Source organism: Lissotriton vulgaris, chromosome 1_1, assembly GCF_964263255.1.
Source record: "Lissotriton vulgaris chromosome 1_1, aLisVul1.2, whole genome shotgun sequence".
Lineage (NCBI taxonomy): Eukaryota > Metazoa > Chordata > Amphibia > Caudata > Salamandridae > Lissotriton > Lissotriton vulgaris.
Genome location: NC_141685.1, coordinates 434,141,453 through 434,157,907, shown reverse-complemented (window position 1 = coordinate 434,157,907; position 16,455 = coordinate 434,141,453). Strand labels below are relative to the sequence as shown.

The following is a 16,455-nucleotide window of genomic DNA, read 5'->3' as shown; positions in this document are numbered from 1 at the left end:
CTAGAGAATGCAAAAGTGATTCTGGTATTTGACTGACCTCTGCTTGTCGTTTTCTATCAAGAAAGTTAAATGGACGGAGGGACAGACGTCTCATGCTGGACGTATCAGGCCTTGATGACACACTCCTGCCCGGAGGCAAACACCACACTGTCTTCATAATAGGTCATCGGGTTGAGACGCCTATTGCATGGGATTGTGAGCCTTGGACTAGATTGTTGCCTTACAGTCTTGTTAGTTCATAATTGTCGGGGGCAGGAGTGGGGGTGGACCATATCTAACTGCACCATACCAACTGTATTGCTATATTTTTACAATGGACCCAGCTGTCAATTTATCAATGTACTGTACCTTTTCTTTTGCTCAATACAAATTGTTAAAAAAAAAAGTTAAATGGAGGCAGTTGCCAGACGTTTTTTAAAAAGAAAGTCCCTCAGCAGAAAGCAATTCTGGTATTTTACTGATCTCTACTGGTCATTTTCTATCGAGACAGTTAAAGAGAGGCAGTTGAACAGAAAAAAATCCCTAAGTGGGAGCAGACGAGCCCTATGGCTAATCTCCAGGACCCACAAAAGACATACTTAAGTATATACAAGAGGTCTTGAATGCTCGACCTCAAAAACAGTTAACTGAATGTGAACACTGGAAATATACAAGTCATCCAATCAAATGGCTTTGATACGGGAGGGACAAATACAAGAAGAGGAAAAAGGTCACTTTAAGCTCTCTGTAAATCGTAGCCAGGTAAAAGCTATCACTAGGTGAGACCTTAGAAATCTAAATTGCAGGAAAGGCATGTTTTTAACAGTCCACTCAAATACCCTACAACTAAAAACAACAAAGAGGCTCACAATGATATGCGGAAAACCGGTATGGAAACATACAATTAAAAGCGCTTCTCATTACCAAACAACAGAAAAAAACAATACATGGCAGCAACGAAATTGCAAACAAAGGACCATAAAAATTAAGGAAGTAGGATACATCTCCAACACTGCTATCCTCACCAACTAGCAAACACAAAAGGTAATGAACGGTGTGCTAAAACTGTTTAACCACTCACCCACAGTCAAGAGATCTGGGTTTAATCCATTATTCTTTTGCTCACTATGTTACCCCAGCTTGGACCCAGGCATATGCAAACCAGTCTTGACCCTGCTCCTCATGGGAACAGTCTAGCCCGAAATGCCACACCAGGTCCTCCCTGGACCGAAAACAAGCATTCCATCCCTCATCTGTTCTTTGAGCTTTTGTCGCCCTAAGTGGGAAGGGTATGCCCCGACCGGGGTCCTGTGCTCATCTCGCCACTGGATTCAAGCTAGCCTGGCTGATGAGGGATGATACTTCGAAACCAATCCAGGATGCTTGTTTCTGGTCCAGGGAGGACCTGGCTTGTCAGTTCAGCTGGACTGTTCCCATGAGGAGCAGGTATCAAGACTGATATGCACATGGCTGGGTCAAAACTGACATGCATGGTGAACAAAACAAAACAATAGATTAAACCCAGATCTGTTTACTGCGTGTGAATGTTTGTGTTGTTCAGCATTCCATCCATCATCTGTTCCTTTTGCTATCATCACCAACTAAGCTGCAAGCTTATATGCACACTCACAGATAGTAAACAAGCATTGGCATAGCCAATAGGTCTCACCTTTGGGACCTTATAAGTGTTTAGTTATCCAGCACAATATCCTTGGTGCAACAAGCTTAACTGCTGCATGGCTAAACACTTATAAGCTCCAAAAGGCGAGACCTATTGGCTATACCAAAGCTTGTTATTGACTGGGAAGAGGAAGACAGATGAAGAGGTAATGATTATTAGGATATCTGGGCAACATTGTCGGCCCTTAAAGGCATGATTACGGCAATCAACAGTTTAAATGGCAACTTTTTTTATCCTGCCTTGTGTGAATGTAAGCTTTATCTGCAGTGATGTTAAGAACCTTAAATCCATTTAAGAAAGAAGCATTTTTTGTTCAGTGGCCTCAGCCTTCTCAGCACTGGGGGAGTCTCCTATCTGGAGCGGCCTTATCACACACTGCCCCTTCGCCTTCGACTGAACGGCCTTGAGAAACGGATGTTTCGCTTTGCGAGAGTAGAAAGGCCAGGGGAGTTATACACTTCAAGAACAAGCAATTGTTCTCAAGCTAAGACCAACTTGCCTTAAAGGCAAGAGCGAGGCAAGATGAACCAAGAACTGCCTTTATGTCAGTTTCGTTGTGTGACAAGTTCCCCCCTGAGAAGCGTAAAAAGTGGTAAAATCAACCATGACTTACTGCCCGTGACGCTGATGATGACCTCTGTATTGGCGCATTTCAGAGACAGCCAGCAGCAGGAAGCAAGGCAGATAACCACTTCCCTAGGAAGGCATCGAACACAGGGGAAGGGAGGTGGGGCCTCAGCAAACACAAGTGGACTAGTAGGAAGACAGCCTGACTGAACGCAGGGAGGGTGTGGTCGGAGGATGAGCAAACACGGGGGGAATCAGTAAGGGGACCAGCCATGGGTGGATAAACAAACACAGACGAAGGAGGGAGGAGAGCTCGGACGAACACGTGGGAGGGGGAGATTGGCAAGACACCAGATCCCCTCACTAGGCACAGCAACAATTACATGCACACTTTTGACTGAGGTGTCGATTATAGCTATTAGACCACCCTCTTCTGACCCTTGCTCCTACCCGCCGCACCCCCATTTGAGGCGTGAATTAAAAAGGAGCAGCCCTCCATGATTGAACTACTGGAATGTTTGATTACATTTTGTTGGCTGACATTACAAATGACACGGGTGCTTCAGCGAGACTTGCTGCCGGGTGGAAAATTAGCCCATCCATCACGGCGAGCTGCCAACCACTCCTTCCAGTCAATAGCTGCCAGCGTAGGGTACTTCTGTCACAACGTTTAGCAAACAGAAAGGGGAAAGAATGACAAGCAAGCAAGTGGTGTGCGCACTCGCGCCACAGCAAGACACCTGTTTTGCATTATTGCGCATGTATCTGTGCACTATAATTGAAAACAGATGTGGCCCGTGCGGGTAACCGCAAGCAATAGGCCGTGGGCAGAGCAAAGTCGGGACATGCACCCACCTTTGCCCAATTGTGTGCTGTCTTTCTTAGGAAGACGCACGCAAAGCTCAATAGCCTGTGATAAATAAACACACAAAAAACACACGCACGAGTGTGTGGTGAGTTTGGTGAGCTTTCTGAAGCCCCTTACTAAAAGTCTCGCAAGCAGCACATACGCACTGCTCTAGGCTCGACCTAAAAACTGCTTCAGCATGCTGAAAACGAAGTGACAGGCTCCAAACCAAGTAACATGTTGTCCAGTGCAGCATACTATGTAAATTAATACTCCCTTGATATACTACACATTTTACCCCAGGAGTGCAAAAGGTATATGTGCCACTTTTTGGTCTCCAGGGTCACTATGGTATTAGAGGCCACAGTCACTTGTACAGTTCCTTCTGTAATATTGATAGCGTATTTCAATAAATGTGCTGCTCCTAGGTCAGGTGTGGGTTTGCAGATGGCAAGAGGGCAGTGCATTAACTGTAATAGGGCGCACCGTCCCTGTTTGCGGCGCGCACTTGCTTAAAGATATGCCATGGTGCAAACATGGCCAGTTTGCCACTTTGCCTATCTCTAATACGGGCCCAGGTCTTTAGCTGAATTCTTATACGGTTGTTTAATAAGCACACATTGCCCATTTTAAGATGGCCCCCTCGTTTTACAAGTCGTGCACTTTAACTTCACCCAAGCAGAAATGGAACACAGTACGCAAAGGAACCATGTTTTATAATGTTTCAGATACCAGATTTCAATCAAAAAGCATTGGAGCGCTCTACACGGGGCTCGTGTAGAGCGCTCCAATGCTTTTTGATTGAAATCCATTACCATGCTTTTTGATTGAAATCCATTACCATTGCGCAGTCAGAGTCACTTTTTTTGTAGGCAAGCAGAGATTAAATGACTTGCCCACCATCATAGAATGTTGACACAAAGTCGGTACTCTAACAGAGTTCCCCGCTTCCCAGGGTGGCAGTTCTTGACGTTATGTCACATTTTCACCCACGTGACTGGCCTGAACGACGATATTCCTTGGGGCCAACTAAATTAACAAAATACGGAACAACTATGTCTTGACACTGCATCTCATGGTCCCTCAAAAGGTGCTAATCCATAGTAAGGTATAGAGAGTGATTGGTTTACCAAGGTCTGTGCTGTATTACACGCTACCTACTGGTCGCTTAAATATCATGCGCACTGGTCTTGAACCTCTTTTTTAATTTCTAATATCCTAATGTCCACTTTTTAAACACTAAACTGGACATACTGTGTTTAGATCTATACCAGTACAAAAATACCCGTTTTCACTTTATACTTGGGCCTCTATGATTGCCCAGGTGTAAGCAACATATTTTACTACCCAAAGAGATTACCCCCTTTATGTATCTCTGTCATAATACCTTCAGAGCAAACCCGTATTACAAATAACACGGGCACCGCAAGCATTTAGTTAATTCCTCCCGTGGATGCACTACATGAGCTCATACTTGCTGAGCAAACCCGTATTACACAATACACGGGAACCGCTAATATCCTCTCGCGGACGCTCTACTTGAGCTCATGCGGGAATACCCGAGACACTCTGACTCGGGGTTTGCACATGCGCGGTAGCAACGCCCCACCCACGCATGCAGTAGTATGGCCACACTACTAAGGAGATAGCCGTGACTCAGCTGGGCGCCCGGAAATACCTTATTTGGCCCGTTTCTTTTCCCGGTTTTAGCAATTTGACTTCAATTAACTCACATTAGTGGGAGTATTTAAAGCGCTGGGACTAGGCTCACCTCTCTACCATCGCTGCCGCGAGTGGGATAAGTAAGGCGCAGGAATTCCCTTGAGGCCGTGAGTATGATCGGGCACTGAGGCATTTTCGAGCACCATCACATAAAGTAAGTAAACAAGGAGCGTCATTTTGAACGGGGTGTTGTAACTTGTTCTCCACAGGGTGCTAAATAGCACAACTACCCCATGGTTTGGAGGCTCATGGTGCCAACCAGTAATTTGGCAGCAAGTATGCATATATGATTTCTTTCACCAAACCTTTAACAACATTAGATTCCTTTTCCAAATAACTACACAGGTTAACCTATTAGAGCGCGTGTTTTATGTTAACTGTTGTGTATTGTTTTGTCTTTGTTCTTTTACAGGGCACATAACCACCAATACGATGACAAATTTTGTCTTGCAGTTGCTGCCCTCACATTTTTCTAGGTAACTGAACCTGCGCCTTTGGATATTTAAATTACAAATATCAAAATGCTCGTCTTTTGTGTTCTTTTTCTCTTCTTATGCAGGGTCTCAACGCAGAAACCTTTTAATTGAGAAGTAGGCACATATTAGCCTTTTTTGTAGCTTAAATATCACTTTTCTGTCAATGATCAGCAGTTTTTTGAAAGACGTGTGTAAGGGGGTGTTGTACATTAAAATACAAAATACCTCACATATCACTCTTTTAACAATACCAGCAGGAAGGGCTCATTAAAAGTTTATGTTAACCTTACGTGCCAGGTACCTTTTTAACATCACTTTTATCACTTCTCGGAACCCACCACTCACCTTTATACACAATACACCACACATACCCAATAAGTAAGTGCTCCCACGTAGTCGCAGGTTAGCAGCACGCCGCATCCCCTAGAGGGATGCGAGGACCCCAATGATGAAGCATGACGTGTGAGGGGTATTAAAAGAACACTATGTGCTCCCCACCATTGTAGGGACCACTCCAATGAAGTCTTTATGTGGATTATTTGTGTTTAACAATATTAAAGCTGCCATGACAGAAGGGACAGGCATGAGACAAATCAAACCATGATCATCGGTTTCGTTAAAAAAAAAATTGCATTGTCGGTGTATAAGCAATCATATATAATGGAGCATGTGGTGCATCAGTTGTAAGTACCATTGAGGACATACATTGGTGTGTGGAAAAAACATGTGAGAACAGGTAGTATGTACTCTTTCACTAACGAAGAATATGAGGATTACGTTGCATAGTAAAAACATGAGAATTATGTTGCATAGTATAAATATGAGACATTATTTGGGAGTGCCCCTGGAGAACCGTCAGGGGGTCCTTCTGGACCCCCTGGATTAGTATTCTTCAACGGACAAATTGTAGTTAAGTCTCTGAAGGTGTCAAAGAGCGCTGGAAGCACTCATAGATCATTAAGGAGTTTAATATGAGAGGCCCCCTGCGTGGTGTTAGCATATCGTTCTCACAAAAAGCTGTATTCTGAATTGAACAGTGGTATCTAAAACGAGGAGTGTTAAGATCAGGTAGGGCGGTGTGTCTACACATGTGTAGCATGCATCTCGTCACATGTGTTTGAGATGGCCAGGCTCCAACACAGTGTGGTATATGGAGGATGCCTATACCTCAATCCAGGGAATTTCATCATTAAGTCCGCTCCTGTTGCTGTGGAGGTGGAGGTGGAACACCCATTGTTGCTCTTGTCTGAAGATGTTAGTGGCATTCAAGGAATGGTTGGCTTCGAGGACTGTCCATTTGAGGTCATTAGTGGAGTGATTTTCCTCCTTAAAGTGGTTACTCATTGTGGTTGCACTCCGTCTGCATCTGATGGTGCTCCTATGTTCTCCTATTCGTATTTTTACTGATCTTGTCGTCATCTCTACATATTGCATCATGAAGGTGTTGTATTTCTATCTAGGACCCTAATTCGATATTCCCGATTCATGCCCTTGTGCGGTTATAATCAATAATATCCTTACAAAGGCATAAGAATCATATCCATATTCAGTAATAGCCCATGCAGTCCAAATCACAGCACGGCTACTCCCATCAACTCCGAGAAAGCACAACGCGTTCTTTAAACAAACCAAGCCTCCAGCAGCCCGGGAAATTCCCCCCTGCTTTTGTTTTGATTGAACAAGAACTCCTGGAGTCCAGCAAGAACTGTTAGTTCTTAGTGACGTCTTATGTCCAACCTTACAACAAACCCTGCACCTTTTAGGTATAAAATACCAACGGTTGCCTTAAGCAAAGACACAGTGGTTTGGAGCAGAGCGGCTATCTACTTGCCCGAGAGCCCAGCTGATGCGAGAGCCCACGGAAGCTGCCCCTCCCCTTTGACGCGCTGGAGAAGCTACTTTTTCTCACGCCTAGAAAATCCAGCTCCGGTGTTCCCGAGTAACCCTTGGGGGTTGCTGGGAGATCAAGTCCTGAAGAAAGAGATACCAGACCTCCCACATTCTATTACTAAGGTACGGAGCTGACTAAACCCTTCAAGAGAATTCTTGAATCAGATCCTTGGCAAAAACAATCTTAACCAACTTAACTTAAACTGCTACTTACTTACTCCTTCCCAAGTATTAGGCTTAGGTCAGGTACATCGGGGTAGGCGTAGTTAGAAGCACCATTTGAGTACGTTAGTCAATGGTTTTATGTATGTATATATATTTTGTCTATTTTAAGTATCATATGGCTAAGAAACCATATCTTTGCTTTTACAGTATTATTTCGTAATACTACTTTTACTGTATGCACTTTACTTCATAATAAGTATTGCAATTGTGGCAATTCATTTCTCTTGCATGAGAAAGAAGACTGCTGAATAAAATAACACATTTTTATTGAAAACGCCCATCTCTCTATTTCTCTGCACTCTGGTGAAACTAAGTATGCACGATTGACTGAGTGAAATAGGTGTCTATTGTTTTCACACGACTCTGGAGATAAACACTCTATTCTGAGGGAGCAAAGTTGTCATGTTTGTACGGTTGTCAGAAGCTAATCCCTTCTTGTCTAATCCGGAGAGTTAACTCTTTCCTGAACATTCGAGAAAGTCTCTAGTGACCTCTGAGCTAGCTGGCAAAACTATTTAGGTCTAATATAGTCAGTAGAGACCTAGTCGACCTCAGTCCTACGTCTACACTGCTGTTTATATTATTCCAATGCGCAGAGCCTATTGGGAATATAGGAACTACACTACAAAGGGGCATGGGATGAGATAGATGCAGTTCTTAGTGTTGCCGTTGGTGTGCTGCCTTTGCGTCCAAGAAAATAAACCTAAGTGCAGGGTGGTAGAATGTGCAGTAGATCTGCATGTGGTACAGCTACTGCATGGGTAGTGTCCGGTAACTGGTGGGAGGTTCCAAAGTGTGGTTTTTGAGTTGGGTTTGTTCAGGAGTGGTCTTGTATGTACCAACTGATCTCTCATATTAGATATTCTTCTGAATGCAAAGAGAGGGCGTTCTAAGTTCAAGTCGCCTGTACTCAAGATCCTTGAATGTTTTAATATGATTGATTTGACATTGTTGGAGAGGAGTGTAAAGGAATTAACACATCATAACTTCCTGCTTTGTGTGTGTATTGTTTTCCAAAAGAGCCTCTATGTTATTGTTGCATGCCCTCTTTTCTGTGAGTCTAACTACCTTAGGGGGGTACTTTCTCTCAAGGAGATTTCTACTCAGTTCCTTGGCTTGCATGTTATAATCAGTCAGGTCACAGGAGTTACATTGAAGTCGTACGAACTGTCCATGGTAGGTCCTCCAAAAGGGCTCTTGAACAAGAGGAGGCTGTCGCAGTCCGTGCTTCTGACCTTGTGTGAGATTAATAAGTAGATCAAGGAAGGGGATCTCCGAGTCTAAGATTGTGGTAGTGAACTTGAGGTAGAGGTTCAGTGTATTGACCCAATCCGTGAAAGCTTTGCAGCTGTTCTTGTCGCCCTCCAAAAGACCAGGATGTCCTCTATGTATCTCTTATATAAGAGGATGTTAGTCTCAAATGGGTTTATGGTACAAATGATATGTTTGGATTCAAAATCGGCCATATAGAATCAGGCCAGACTTGCGGCGAATGTGCTCCCCATTTATGTCCCTTGTACTTGGTGGTAGACCTGGGTTTTGTACATGAAGAAGTTGTTTGTGGGAGTGATGGTGGCGCATTCAATAATGATTCTGCTGCGCTGTATGTAAGTCACCCTTACAGTAGGCCTTAAGAGCCCTATGTCAGGGTGCATTATAGCACAAGTGAGGACATATCTGCATGAACAGATATGCTCCTGTGAAATCTAGTTCTAATGCTAGATATTGCAAGTGAACAAGGAAGCCATCTCAAGGTATGTACTAGGAACTGGTCAATAGAGTTACCCAGGTACATAATGGCTTCACTGAAACCTATGGTGTTTGGTATCAAATACCTCATCTTAATAAATCTACACTGATCCCAATATTGGATTTATAAAAACATTCACCCAGAGGACACCTTTGAGGTGCCCCCTGAAAACCTACCTGCCTCTTAATGTGCTGGCTGACTGGTATCATCAAGCCTGCACCACAGGCATGTTTCTGACCCCCTGCAGGTGACAGCCCACGCTCCCTGAGGCCAGAAACAGTGCCTGCTCCAGAGGAAAGTGTTCATGCCTCCTCCAGCAGGATGGCTGGTAAACCTGCATACCAAGCCCAGGAACTTCAAAGACTCTGCCGCCTTTAATATGCGACCCGGTTTTACCCAGACCTGGGAGATGTCAACCCCTGTCCTGAGGCCCATTTGGCACCAGGAAAGGCTGTAATTTAGCTATACAAGGAGGCACAGTACACTACCAGGCCAGTCCCACCCCCAAGGTGTACTGCCTGATGTGCTCCATGAAAGAAGGATTCCGCCATCTTGAGTTTCGTGGAATTAGGTGGCATAAGGATTATGTCCAAAACCCACATGAAGTGGTCATATAGTGGGCATAGTGACCCCAAGGGTGAGTAGCCCATTACCTATTACCCTTCACTTCCCTCAACAGTCCTAAATTCAGTATTTTGGTGGCCCCCGGACACCAGGAATAGAGATTCACCTGACAAAAGAAGAAGGACTAAGAAGAACTGAAGAAGCGAGCACTGTGGACTACCGATGGACTTTGGCGCTAAAACCTGCCTGCCTGCTCCTGTCCTGACAATTGCAACAACTTGACTCATCCTGCAGCTGTGTATCCTCCAAAATCCTCAGAGGGCCTCCAGCTCTTCGTCAAGTTGTTAGCATCTCCCTTGAAGTGGAGGAGTCACTTCCCTGAAACCTGCGGTTCACCATTCTGCTGACCACTGGGTGCACCGACACAGCAGCCACCCAGGAGGAAACCACCAGAGGTCAGACCCGTCTTCCCATCAAGTGTGGAGCAGTCAGGACCCCCAATAGCTGCCCTGCACCAATACCGAGGGTACCGGAGCCCTTGCAGCAACCAAAGCTGGTTTGACCCAAATCCAACCTCCAGCAACGTCAACAGAGGCCAACACAGGAGTGGACCAGCTGTCCTGTTTTGCCCCCTCTGCAGGTCTGACCGAACAATGTGAGCGCCTACGACACACGGGAACCAAAACCCTCTGCACCCGAGCTCCCTGGCCCAGGTCCACGAGCACTGACTCTGCTCTCTTGCTCCCAAGACCCTCATGAACTTAGCCCCCTGTTGGAGCTCCCAGACTTGTGCCCAAGTCGCCTTCTGCAGCCTGTTTCTAGGTTCCCCCCACACTTTGCCTACTGTGTAGCGCGCAGGGCTACTAACCCATCCAGTACCTCTGCACCAGAAATCTCCAGGGCAGGTAAACCCGAAGTGCTTGTGGTTTTTGGGACCTTGGCTCCCTAGCACCACAAGTACTAAAATAGACCCCTGAAATATGATTGCAAGTACCTCAATTAAGTATATTTCTTTCTCAATAGTAAAACATTACTGCCTAAAAATGCATTTGTGTGACATTTTTACTTACCTGTAAACTCTTGGTGCAGATATCTAACCTTTTGAATATCGCTGGAACCAGTTTGAATCTGGACACTCTTCAATAGCTCTCCAACTCTGGTAGGGGGTGCCAGAGGCACTTCCGTACTGCATGCAACACCTCATGATGTCAGGAATCGCAATTTCTTTAGCGATTCATACATGCATAAGAAATTGCAATTCCTTAATAGAAATTCCTTAATAATCGCTATTAAGGAGTCGCAATTCTTCACTTTGATGCATGTTCCCTATGTAACTGCAGATTCTCAACTTGTGAATATCCCCAGGTACCAGACTGGATCAGGAGAATTTTGATAGACACGTGACTGTGTCAGATCTGTTCCACCCCGGATGTGATGCTGGGGCCAGTATATCTGCGCCACCTCCGCGCACTGAAACCAGTTTCTTTCTGATCTCTGTTCACGAGATCCAACGCGCAGCCCACAGGAATCAGAATATACAGATCTCTAGATTGGAATCTTGCTAATGGACAGTACGAGTTCATTACATAGAAAGGGTAGGAGCGAGTATCTACCAGAGAATGCCTTATCAAAGGTAAGTAAACCTCTTCTTCTATTAGAGAAATCTAACCCCAGATTCCTCACTTTGTGAACAGATACCAAAGCAGTACCTCTTGAAGTGGTGGGTCTGTGGAATGGCTCAGACCAGAAATCTTAATGAACAGATCAAGCTAAGTGCCTATCCCACCAAACCTGGTTGTTAATGCAATAATGCTTCATGAACCTATGGAGGGACCCCAATGCAGCAGCCTTTGCTCTGATATAATGAATGCATAACCCTTGTCTGGGTTGCTTTTTGGCTAGCCCAGAGCAGATCTTAATACATAAAACATTTAATCTGGGAATGTTTCTCCTTTGCACTGCTTTCGCCATTCTTGCACCGGGGAAGTCCACAAACAGTTGATCGTCTAAATGTTGGTCTATGGTCTGATCAGTGTAAAAACTGAGGGCTCTCTTATGGTTAAGACGGTGAAGCTATTCCCCCTCCTTAGATGGTTGATATAGAGCGTAAAAAGCCAGAAAGGTGATGGATTGGAGCATGTGGAAAGTCTTAACTACTTTCAGCAGGAATGCAGTTTTTTGTCCAGACGACACATTTGTTTGGGAGAAACGATGTGTATGACTGCTTCACGAACAGGGACTGGAGTTCATTTACTTGCCAGGCAAATGTAATGGCAGTGAGGAACACTTTCTTGATGATCATCAGGTGTAGAGGGAAGCTGTGCATTCGTTCAAAGGGAGTGCATGTCAGATACATGAAGATCAAATTAAGGCCCCACTATGGCAACACAAAAGGTGTTGGCAGGAAGATATGGCTAAACCCTTTCAAGAAACACAACATAAACGGTGCTTTGAAAAGTGATGGCTAATCTAGTTAAAGTAAAAAGCAGAAAAGAAAACCCTTAACTATTGCCTGCAACAATGCCATGCTGGCATAAAAAAAGACCAGAGAACAGGATGTCAGACATTCTTGTACCCAAGAGTTGGATGCTACAGAGGGAACACATGGAAACAGACCTCTCCAAGCATCCTGTGTATACCGTTTTGGTGGCTAGACGCCTGGCTGCCAAGATAACACCAACCACTTTGGGATGGATATCAAATAGCTATCTCTGCTCCATCTCTACGCATGGAGATGTACGTAGTACTGGCTCAGATTCAGGATGCATCCCTGCTGCTGCTGCTACTGGAGGTCCTGCTGAAGGGACAGCATGATTGGTAAACAAATGTTCATGGTCAGAAGATCCAGACTCTTTTCACCCAGTCCGGAGCTACTAGAATTTTTTGGGCCCAGTCTTTCTTGAAATTTTTCAGTACTCTAAGCAGAAGAGGTAAGGGCGGAAAGGCATACAGAAGTCCCAAGTCCCAGTTCAAAAGGAAAACATATGTAAGGGAGTTCCGTTGTGCGAATTCCAAGGTTCAAAAGCCTTAACACTTCTCAGTCACTAGGGCGGTAAACAGATCGAGGCCCAGTTCTCTCCAGTGCTGTGAGATGTCCTGTGCCATCTGGAAATGCAATTTAAGTTCATGATCTACTAGGCAAAGTTGGCTGAGTTTGTCTGCCCTGGCATTTGAAAGTCCTGCAAGGTGATGGGCAATCAGGGAAATGCCCTGAGCATTTAGCCACTTCCAGAGATGTATAGCCTACTGGCACTGAACCCACAAACCATGTCTGCCCTATTTGTTGCAATATGACATAGCGGTTGTGATGTCTGTGAGAACCTGTAGCCATTCTCCTTTGATGGTCTAGAAGAATGCCTTCAGTGCTAGGCAAATGGCTCGGAGCTCCAGCAGATTGATATGGAGGCAAGCCTCTGCCGAACACCATTGGCCTCTGATTTCCACCTCTTTAAAGTGGCAACTCCAACACAGCTGCGAGGCTTCGATCGCCAGTTTCAACTCCGGGTAGGGTAGAGAGAGTGGTGTGCCCCATCACAGTCCAGCAGCCATCACTGTAGGTCGTTTTCATTTCCTTTGAAATCTGGACATGACCAGAAAGATCCCCCTACTACTGTGCATCCTGGAATCTCAGATCCCATTGCAGAGCCTGCGTATGCTATCTGGCATGCTTCACCAGCAAGATGCATAAAGCCATCAGCCCCAGCAGTCTCAGAATTATCCTCACTTGGGTCCAGGACAGAGGCTAAAACTTTGGGATCATAGCCTGAAAGTCCTGGACTCTCCTTTCAGGGGAAAAGTCACAACATCTGAGCCATTGTCCAGAATGGCTCAGATGAAAGGGAGTGTCTGCAAATAAGTCAGATGTGTATTGGGAACATTGCTAATTATCTCCAAGGATGTGAGGAGGTTCACTGTAGTCTGGAAGTTGGTGGTGATTGCCTAGGGCCATCCTACTTTCAACTGTCAGTCGTTGGAGTGGGGAAGAATGTGACCCCTGAACTCCAAAGATTTGTTGCTACCATTGACATCACATTCGCAAACACCCAAAAGGCACTGTAAGGCCAAAGGGGAGCACAACGGACTGAAAATTCTTAAGGCTACTGTGAACTGCAGATGATGCCTGTGGGACTGCAGGACGGGGATGTGGAAATAAGAGCCCTGCAGGCCCAGCGCTATCATCCAATCTCCAAGATTGAAGTCAGACAAGACCTCGGTCATGGTGAGCATTCTGAACTTGTCTTCTGCAGAAATGCAGTGAGAGGGCAAAGGTCTAAAACTGGACCAAGACCCTTGCCCTTTTTTGACACTAGGAAGTAGCGGAATTAACAATAACAACCAACTTCTACTGTCGATAACCTCGCTAGGGGTCTTTTGGCCAAAACAGCTTCCCTCTTCTGCTATGAAAGAGGCAGATGGTCTTCTGTCAGTCGGTCTGAGGGTAGTTAAGGGTGGGGCAGGGTGTTGAAAATGGTAAGGTATGGCCCCACTGCACAATTGGCATGACTCACTTGTCCGAAGCTACCGTCTGTCATTCTGGCAGAAAATTTCGGATCTTGCCTCTAAATGGGTGACTGTGTGTCATCTAGAGGCAAATGGGTGTAACTGCTGGACTGGGAGAAGACTGGGCTGCGAACTGTCCCTGATGCCCTCTCTTAGGGGCACTGCGGCTATGGTCACGAAAAGACTGGGACGACTGCTGCACTGGTTGGGTTGAGGTGATACTGGGAACCCCTACTATACCCAAGGAGAGGGCGAAATTGCTGATCTAGCTGGCGGGTAGGAGATGACAGGTCCAGGGTAGTGCTGTGATCCAGCTATATTTGAAGCGCTTCAGGTCTGAATCTGCTTTATCCCCAAAAAAGTCAGCAACTATCAAATGGCATGTCCATAAGACTGGCCTGGATGTCTCCCGAAAGCCAGTGGACCGCATACAGGCATGCCTACCAAGGACTACTCTGGTGTCACTAGACCTACCAGTGAAGTCAGTGGCATCCATCATACAAAGAATGATAAACTTAACTGCATTATGACCATCCTGTATGGCCTGAGAAAGTATGGCCTGGGCTTCTTCCAGGACCATGGGCAATAAGTAGGCCACTGCATCCCACAAAGCTTGAGAGTAGGGGCCTAAGAGGCAGTTAGCATTGACAGAGCAAAGAGCCAGACTTGTAGACGAAAAAACCTGCGAGCCAAATATTTTCTACCTTCTTCAATTCCCTATCAGGCGGAGTAGTAGGGAACGAGTTCGGGTTTACTCAGCTTGCCGAAGCCTGCATTACAAAGCTGTCCGTAGTGGCATGTTAGATGAGAAAGTGTGGGTTGCTCTGAGCAGGGTGATGGCATCTCGCGACTTGCTGATTCACAGTAGGGCCTGAGAAAGGTTTTGCCCAGGTCTCTAAAAGCTTGTAAGAAAGAGCTTCATTGAATTGCACTACCGGCTCAGAACTCGTTTAGCCAGGCTGCAACACTACCGTCCAAACTTTAGTTTTAACTTTAAGTAGGAAGTTGAAGAACAAGAACTCCGCCGCCCTTTACATAGCCATAGCAAAGGAGGCGCTGTCTTCACTGGCTGGCCGGGAGGCAAAACCAAGCCAGTGTCTAGAGAGGTATGCAGACAACTGCCATCCTGGAGGCCCTCGTACCAGTTATCCTCCTAATAAGGCAAATTTATCCCCAGCATCATAGCCACCATTGTCAGAATCCATGCCAAACAATTAGTGGACAAAGGTATTGTGTTGGAGTCAAAAGGGTGGGTGAATGCTTGTGGCTCAGTTAAGAAAGTGTGTTGGGGTGGCGCCGCTTAATAGCACTATGGGTTGGCTGATATCATCCGGAGTCAATGGCGCTGGTGGATTATGTTCCAGAGTAGGTTGTGGAGCTGGAGAGGCAACTGGCAGTGAACTCGGCCCTGAATCTGGAGCAAAGTTAAGGGCCCAGCTGATGTCAAGGATGGACTCACAAGTGGAATTCCAGTTGAGAGGCCTCAAAGGTACTATGCTAATGTGCCAAAAAAGCCAAAGCATGGCTTCACTAAATTCCTCAATCTGCTGAGGCGTCGCTGAAGGCGCTGGAATTTCACGTTGCTGCGGTAAAAGGTTCGGAATCGGCTCCAAAGTATGACTACTTTGGAAGTGCGAGTTGGAGGCATAGTGATACTTTCGTGCCTCCTCGAGAGATCAAAAGTGGTGGGATGGGGTTGAGTCCTGCTTGGACTTCTTGTACTTTTTCTTAGACTTCACCCAGGATTTGGACTGCTAGGATTATCTGATGTGCGAACAGCTTTGGAAGCGAGACCAGGGCCTGCACTTGGCATTCAGTCAATCATGACGTGGAGTCTTGCAATGATTTGACACACACAGCATTGCTTTCCAGTTTTAGATGGCCTTGGGGCACAGTCACTGCAGGCTTTAGGGTTGTAATCTGACACTAGATACTATAGACACCTGATGTGTAAGTGAGCCACTGATAACTGTTGGCAACATTTCCCACATTTTTGTCAGAAGCGTGGGCTCAGAGAATTGTTGGCATGGAAAGATGTACAGTGATTTCTGCGTGTATGGTTGGACCCCGCACATCACTTCCGGAGAGGAGTGATGTCAGTGAAGACCCATGTGGCGCCACCTGTTGACACACAAGGCACTGCTTAAGATTTTCCATATTCAGTCTAACATCTGGGAGTATTCAAAAGGTGAGGAATCTATGGTAAGAAGTCTCTATTAGAAGGCAACATATATGCGACCACACTCTAAAACTG

The 16,455-nt window shown here is 45.6% G+C and overlaps 1 protein-coding gene across 1 annotated transcript in view; it reads right to left on the bottom strand.

Annotated features, from left to right (window-relative positions):
* The window catches only part of HOOK1 (hook microtubule tethering protein 1), a 905,468-nt gene that overhangs the window by 74,753 nt on the left and 814,260 nt on the right, over positions 1-16,455 (bottom strand). The gene's annotated exons all lie outside the window — the stretch shown is intronic.